This window comes from Eufriesea mexicana, unplaced genomic scaffold (genome assembly GCF_001483705.2).
Source record: "Eufriesea mexicana isolate 0111107269 unplaced genomic scaffold, ASM148370v2 scaffold395, whole genome shotgun sequence".
Classification (NCBI taxonomy): Eukaryota; Metazoa; Arthropoda; class Insecta; order Hymenoptera; family Apidae; genus Eufriesea; species Eufriesea mexicana.
This window is the reverse complement of record NW_016908583.1, coordinates 1,822-9,187: the sequence shown is the minus strand read 5'-3', so window position 1 is coordinate 9,187 and position 7,366 is coordinate 1,822. Positions and strand designations below refer to the sequence as shown.

At 40.5% G+C, this 7,366-nt stretch overlaps 1 protein-coding gene across 5 annotated transcripts in view; it reads right to left on the bottom strand.

Annotated features, from left to right (window-relative positions):
• Nucleotides 1-6,930, bottom strand: part of Pgant5 (polypeptide N-acetylgalactosaminyltransferase 5) — a 29,982-nt gene extending 23,052 nt beyond the window's left edge. The window contains exons 1-2 of one of the 5 annotated variants that reach the window (XM_017896949.1): nucleotides 6,652-6,930; nucleotides 6,140-6,260 (exon numbers count right to left, since the gene is read on the bottom strand). The gene's annotated coding sequence lies outside the window, so the exon portion shown is untranslated. The other 4 variants (XM_017896947.1, XM_017896948.1, XM_017896951.1 and 1 more) reach the window with 4 other exon arrangements.
• Nucleotides 6,931-7,366: the final 436 nt, after the last annotated feature.

Genomic DNA, 7,366 nt, shown 5'->3' with positions numbered 1-7,366 from the left:
GGTTCAGCAACGCGCGGCGTGCTTCGTAAATGGAGCGGCGCGCCACTTTGTTCCCTTCGAGACATCGATTTTCCATCGACAGAATCGCGGTGAATCTTAAACGACGTTGCTTGCCCGCGTTCTTAATGTACCGTTTTGTATTTTCTGCCGATGTCAGAGACTGCTGTTGGAAAATTAAACGTGACTCGCGCAGCTAGCCTCGCTCCTTCCTTATTCCCAGAATTGCTTTCCCGTTGCGGATGTTCCCTCTTTTCTGCTATCTTATCTCCTTGCCTAATGTACATTGTTATTTTTCGATAAGCGTGCAAAGGTGTGGCAGATCGTTCGTTATGCAGTATTATGCATGCAACGGGAGAATATTTGCATTGATACGCGGTTTAAGAGAATTCACGACCCAACTTACTGTCGTTATTAGGAAAATTTGAAACATCGTGATCCATTTTTTCATTGCAGATCACCGAAATTTAGGCGAATTTTGATATGTTGATGATTATCGAATAAATCGAATGTACGATTTTCTGTCAATTCTTTGTGAAAAATTTTAGGAATAATTCTTTCCTTTCAGTATAGGCATGGTTTACAAAATTATTTCTTTCTTTGGGTTAGTATGTTTGGCGAATTGTTAAAAAATATCGTGAAAAATTTTATTTAATTTTCTACGGTAACTTTTGAGAAAATGGGTCAAGATGAGCAAAAGCGGAACAGGAATTCTGTAATGGAATTTAATTTTCGCAATAGCTATGCACTCTCGTGTTGAGAATTAATTAATTTATTCGGGAAATTCGTGTTTTCGATTTTCTTTTCTTTTTAGTCGCCTATTGTGAAGACCCTTAAGATATTCATTATACGCAACACGTTTCATATTAAATATGCGTTTTAATTATGTAACGGACTGTCGATAACGATATCGCGTAAGAAAACGATAGCAAGATACTTTTAAGAATGACAGCTAACGCAAAATCCGAGCGAAAGGTTAGACAACAAATATACTAAAATTATATAATAAGGAAATAATAGCAAACGTATATATAAAATAATAAATAAACGCGTATAATGCATAATAACCAAATTCGAAGTGACATTCTTCGTGATCAGCTGAAAATAAATTTCAAGCAAATCCGTATATATCATACAATTCGAACAATATCTTATTGACGCCCAAAGGAAAGTTTTAATTCAACGAAAAAAGGAAAGAGAAAAGAAAAAAGAGAAAAAAGGAGAAATATATTATTTCAATTTATTCTTGCATAAGGAACCATCCCATTTCCGGTCGTCGGCCTGCGCGCTGCGAAATGAGCCGTAAAGCAAGGCTGATCCAATATACGCGACAGAATTCATGGCGAAGCATCCTCGAGAGCGATGCAATTCGCAACCCGAGTGCTGCCGGCGTAATTAACTCGCGCGACGATTCAACTTCTAGCGTCCGTCCATTGTTTGGCCCACGAATGAAATTCTTCCGTTGAAAATCGCGCCTACCCGAGTCATTCCGTTCGTCCCCTGCCGCTTCCGTCGCGACTGCGTGATTTATCGACCAAGGAAACGACCGACACCTCGAAGATGATAAAACTGGGTTAATACGCGTTTATTAAATATCATCGCCTCGTAATCCGCGTGTGCGAAAGCACCGCACTTGAAAATGCGCCTTTAGGTTGGGAAACGCACGATGCGTTGAAAGAAGAAAAGAAGTATAATAACTTGGGAGGAAATTCGAGTGGTATAGATCAATGTGATATTAATGAAATTAATGGCACTATGACATATAATGACACAATGACGTTAATATTAGAACTACTGACCTGTAATGTATACCTAAATAGAGTGTATCTATATAGAATAATAAATAAAGTTGTGTGATGACGATAACTAGATGTATCTATATAACTATTTGTATAAAGGGCAATATTAATTTTACACCCTTTGCACTCGACCATTTTCTGGCTAGAAAAGAGTAGAAATTCAAAGATTCTATATTAAAAATGGCGATATATTTTTGAGTAGTAAATAGTAGAATTATTTGACTTTGATACTTCGCACACTGTTGCGTTACATTAAATTTGATATATTAATTTATATCGATGTTCCAAATTTTATGAAACGGTGACTGAAGCTCACCTCTCGAGTGCAAAGGGTTAATATTAATAAACACAAAAGCAGCTGTATATTTTGAGTAATTGTAAAAATGAAAAGAATCAATTTGGTAATCGGAATGTGTAACGTAGCGTCATGGAGCAAAAATAAAATTGAAATTATCAGGATTTGTTGTAAGATTAATGGTAAGATTAATTAACGGTAAGATTAATTTCTTCGTGACTATGGCAATCGGTATTTCACTTTACTTATCGACAACTATTAACCATTAGCTTTGCCATTTACTTGTTCCCGTCGATAATACATACGAGATAAATAGTCGTCCTATATTCGGGAAACTAAAAGTGAGGTTAAATGCATGATTTAAAGATAAACACTTCCAACGTTTTTCTATTGTCGGCGACATAATCTTTTTCATTTCTTATCCCGCTCTTCGAAATTCGCAATACCGGTAGTACTAATTATACCAACGAACCGACAATAACGATACAATGAAGATCGCAGTATCATACGAATACCGTTATTACGCACCGCTTCATACGGGTCACAAAACCGGCATAAAGTTTTCCGGGTAAGAGCGAATGAATTAACAACGGAACGCGTACAGGAAATGCATAGAATGATCGGTACATATTTTTCCTAAATGCTCTGCAAATTAGTCAAACGCGTCGCGATGCATCACGCACATGTTCTAACCTATATTCGTGGGACGAAGAAAAAGAAATACCTCGTTTCGTGCGATTATTTCTGTCTCGTATTCCAACTGAAAAATAATAAAAATTCTTTACTTTAAGGTAAACCGAAATTTTGATACGAGTTCTGGAAATTTACAAGCTGATCTTTCTCATACCGACTTGACTTCCGTAGTACTTCAACGCAGTATACCTGCAGTGCAGTTCAAAAGAACCACCTTCTTAATGTAAGCAGAATCACGTGACCACACTGACCACTGACTACTTTACTCAATTAACAACTGTCTTAACCTCTCAAGTTTCGTGTTAGTTAAGTGAAAGGTATTATGGATTAAATGCGAAAAGAAAAAGGAGAAAGGAGAAGATGAAATAAAATTTACCTCGATACACCTATCGAACGTATGGAGTACTAAGAATCACAACGCCATCGTAAAAGTCGTACACCTAATTTATCGATCCATCTACTGTATCAAGCATCCCGCATATTCGCGAAACTATAACGTTCGCGCACATAGTGTTACAAATCCAATCACAAGAGCTCTGCGTGACTCGTTGAAAGCCGCGACCGTGTGGGTCGAGTGTCGTGTACAATTCTCGTTACAGCACAACGAGCAGTCTTTAAAGGTTTCTCGTACAAGCAGCGATAAACTGCAGCGAACTTGCTTCGGTTTCATAAAGCCCACTAATGCTCCTTTACTTTTACACGCATACGGCAGCGTCCGAACGTTTCTGACCATTATCCAATCTCTAGTATTCTTTGCTTCTACACGTATCTACTAGTAATTTCAGTCTTAAGTACAAAATCATACGTAACGACAAATTTCCGGACGATGCGCGTCCACGTGACCGACGCGAAGAAAAATTTGAGGTTAGTTACACGTACGAAATTAATTATCGCGTATACGTAGATAATCGTAAATGCACTCGCGAATTTTTAACCTATTACTGGCGTAACGTGAGTTTCTAAACGGCTTTCGGTGAAATCGTTCATCTAGAATACCGCTCAGGTGGCGCGCGCGAAAAATAATACGTGTCGTTTATCTTTCGATTACGAAAGGCGTGCGCGTGCACACACGGCATCGGAGGCCTGGTGAATTTACAAATTACTATTTTCACTCGGTGCACTTTGCGTTCACGGTTTATTTCACTCATGAAAGTCGTCGTCACCTCGCGACCCGTTTTCTTCTCTTTCCTTTCCTCCCGTCGTTTTCCTTTGTCGAACGCGTCGCCATGCTCGCGACATACTGCGTTACCGTTAACATTCGACGTCGGACGTTCGAAAGCCCTTCGCGCGGAATTACGCGCGAAACGAGCGACAGTATCGACGGAATCGTTCCGCGTGGATCGAATTCGAAAACGGGGCGGCGGATGTACTATGCGTTGCATGAAAGAAGTCATCTCGTTCGGTTGCGGGGCAAGAGGGGTATTCCTCTTACTATTATACTAACTCTTGTTAGTAATACCCACTCTTCTATGACACTCCCAAAACTACTATCTCCAAGTTCGGTAACGTGGAAAGTTAACATAGGCGTAGGATATCCGCGAAAGAAATGTTATCTCAGAGTTAACTTACAATGAATCGGAAGCACTACCTACCGCTTTGGGATGAGTCTATGCTCTTGCATCTATTTTTTCCGTCTGCCTCACTTTGTCGTCTCGTTGCTTTGGTCGCTTTCTTTGTCACATGGTGTTCTGTGACTGGGCTAACAGGAAGGGATCAATTCTATCAATAAGGGAAGCGTTTTACTCTACTTCTGGCATGATGTTAGAATGCTTGGGCTGGTTTCTCAGATGACTTCTTTCATGCAACGCAGAGTAGTGCATAAAATATGAGGTTAGCTTCGCGCATAATTAACGTAAGACGGGGAGCAAAGAATACATTTTTAACAATGAAATCTTGCCGCAATGGTTGCAACCGTTTAATTCCAATGCCACGTTCAAGCTATATTTAAGCTGGATTAATTAGCAACGTTTAATAATTATATTTTCCCTCGCGTCGAGCAAAAGGAGATATTATTTTCGAAGTAATTATACACTCGACTCGAGTTGCCCAGGATACTATACTTTCGAGAAAACAAGGAGGCATTTGCTTCTAGACATAATTCAAAAATCAATCTTATCTGTCACATAAATAAACAAAAGATAATGAATATTTAATATTTGATTATCACTTGACCATGAACTTATCAGAAGTGGTGATTGGCATCTATCAGTAGCATAAGTGTATTGTGTAGATAAATAATTGAAACATATTTTCTGGTCATAAATCGGCTTGGCTTTTAAATTTATATGGCTACTTTTATTTACGATATTCGATCAAAATAAAGAGAGAAAAAAGCGTAATATAGAGATTAGTGGTGAAATTTACGGACGCGTTGCGCATTATGCGCCCCCAAGTTTCCGAATTTCTAAACTCTACGCTATGGCCGCGGGGAATTTCATCGCGGCGTGATTAGCTGGACCTATATCGCTATTTATCGTTAGCATTGCAAAGCGTTACTTTAAGCAAATATGCTAATCATAGTATTATCGGAACAACGGGATTCCGTGAATACTATCTTGGAATAATAATCGCGAATTTATCGCATTCCCAGCGCTCACGTTTTCAAGCGTATTACCGCAGTGGAATCGTTTGTTGTAACTGCACAAGGGGTCCGTCCGATCGGAACTGGGTACACGTGTCCTTGCAGGTCGAATAACGTGCCGTCTTGAACTGGTCAATTCGCTCATCAACCCACGAGAACTTCGCACGGCAAACCTTTCACTCGTTTTATTAATCACCGCCGAGGTATGCTGCATTTACCTATATAATGTTCTCCGATTAAAACAACTGGCTTGTCTTCATGAATAATTTATCCATTGTTAACGAAGGTTATTCGCGGCGATTCGCGATGGTGGATAATAGAACGGTAAGATATTTCGCATAGAATAAAAAGAAATAAATCAGATTATCGTTTCGAATTTACACGTATATACCAAGAGGATACGTGTAACGCTTTATGGGATCCGATGAAAGACCTTGGAAATACGTTAAAAGATGAGCAGGTGTGCCGCATTCCTTTAAACGGAATACCGACGTAGCCGGTAGAATAAGATTACATGCCACACGACCGGACTGGCAAAAACGAGATGGAATCCGTGCGGTACGGTTCCAGAATGAATTGGAAACGCGTTACGCACACCGTGCTGAAACGATATAGGTATATACGTGTATATTAATCTTATAATTATATGGAATACCGCGAAATGCGTCTACGTCGGGGAACGAATATAGTATATAGCTATTCTCGCAGCACCGTTACGTTGCGATACCACATGGTCGCGTATTGGTCGCGTGACACGAGCTAAAAAGACATTACCCAGTTTTCCTGGCCGAGAGCGCGCTCTTTCGATCGGCGTTTGGTTCAGCCTCCGGTTCGCCCGACTTCGTTTCGCTTTGTTTCGGGCTTAACGTGAAATTACGATCGCTGGCTCCGTATTCTATGTTGCACCACAAAAGTCTGTTATTAGACTCACAGTAGCAGTTGGCGTGGAATTCGTCACACGTAGCCGAGGTAGGAATACGTCACTGCGATCCCGGACGCACGGAACGTTTCGCGTTTGTCGTAATCCTGTACACGTCAATGGTACGTTCGCGGAGCAAGATTGTTCGTGCAGGACGAAAAGAAAGCGGGACGCAGAACGCACACACGGCGATGGATGAGACTGGCGAGAGACGCCAGGTGCGAGCAGCGGACGATCGGTTAAACTTCTCGACGAATGCACTTCACACGACGGCGTTCGCTGTCACACACGCGGACCATTCTCGTGACTGCAGGCGTCTACTTTCCGCGAGCAACGGTTGATTAGCACGAATTTCATTGATACACACCTCTTATGACCTAGTAACAAGATCGCCTCCAGGTGCACATCCCGTACGTCGCACATACGTGTACATCCGACACTGCAGAGCCACTGAAAGCAGCGCCGAGGTTAGGGTATCGAAGTGGGGACACCTGTTCGACATCCGTAGCAGCACTTTCTATGCTCTGACGGCAGTGCGTGGCCTTGCTATCGATAGTGGCCACAATCGCCAATGTACGCACAATCGAGAGCCCCGTCGACCTAGTCGAGATTTATCGGACGCGAAACAACTCTGTCCTGCACTCCATTCACGCTCGACTCCCTCTCATTGATTCTGCACCAGCGACTGCTGCACCACCAGTGGCTGCTACTGAAATTACACTGATAATTTAACTCGTATTAGGATGGAATAAAAAATTCATTTCGAAAATAAATTGAAATTGTTTCCGATTTACCGTTTTCCAGTTTGTATCGTTTTTAATATCTCGTTTCAGCAAGGTTTTATATCTACGCGAAGTTATTAGAAAATAGTAGAAGGGATAAAGTATTTTATTAATAGCTAACGTCTGATATTTATTACTTCTTTTTGGGCATAGACATGTATATATGTTAATGGACAGCAATACGATATATATTTCATTTTTTAGATATAACTTTTTATTCCAACGATTTTATCATATGACGGTAAAAAGGAAATCTTTGTCAACCACCTTTTTTAAGAAAGTAAAACATATTTTTATGAG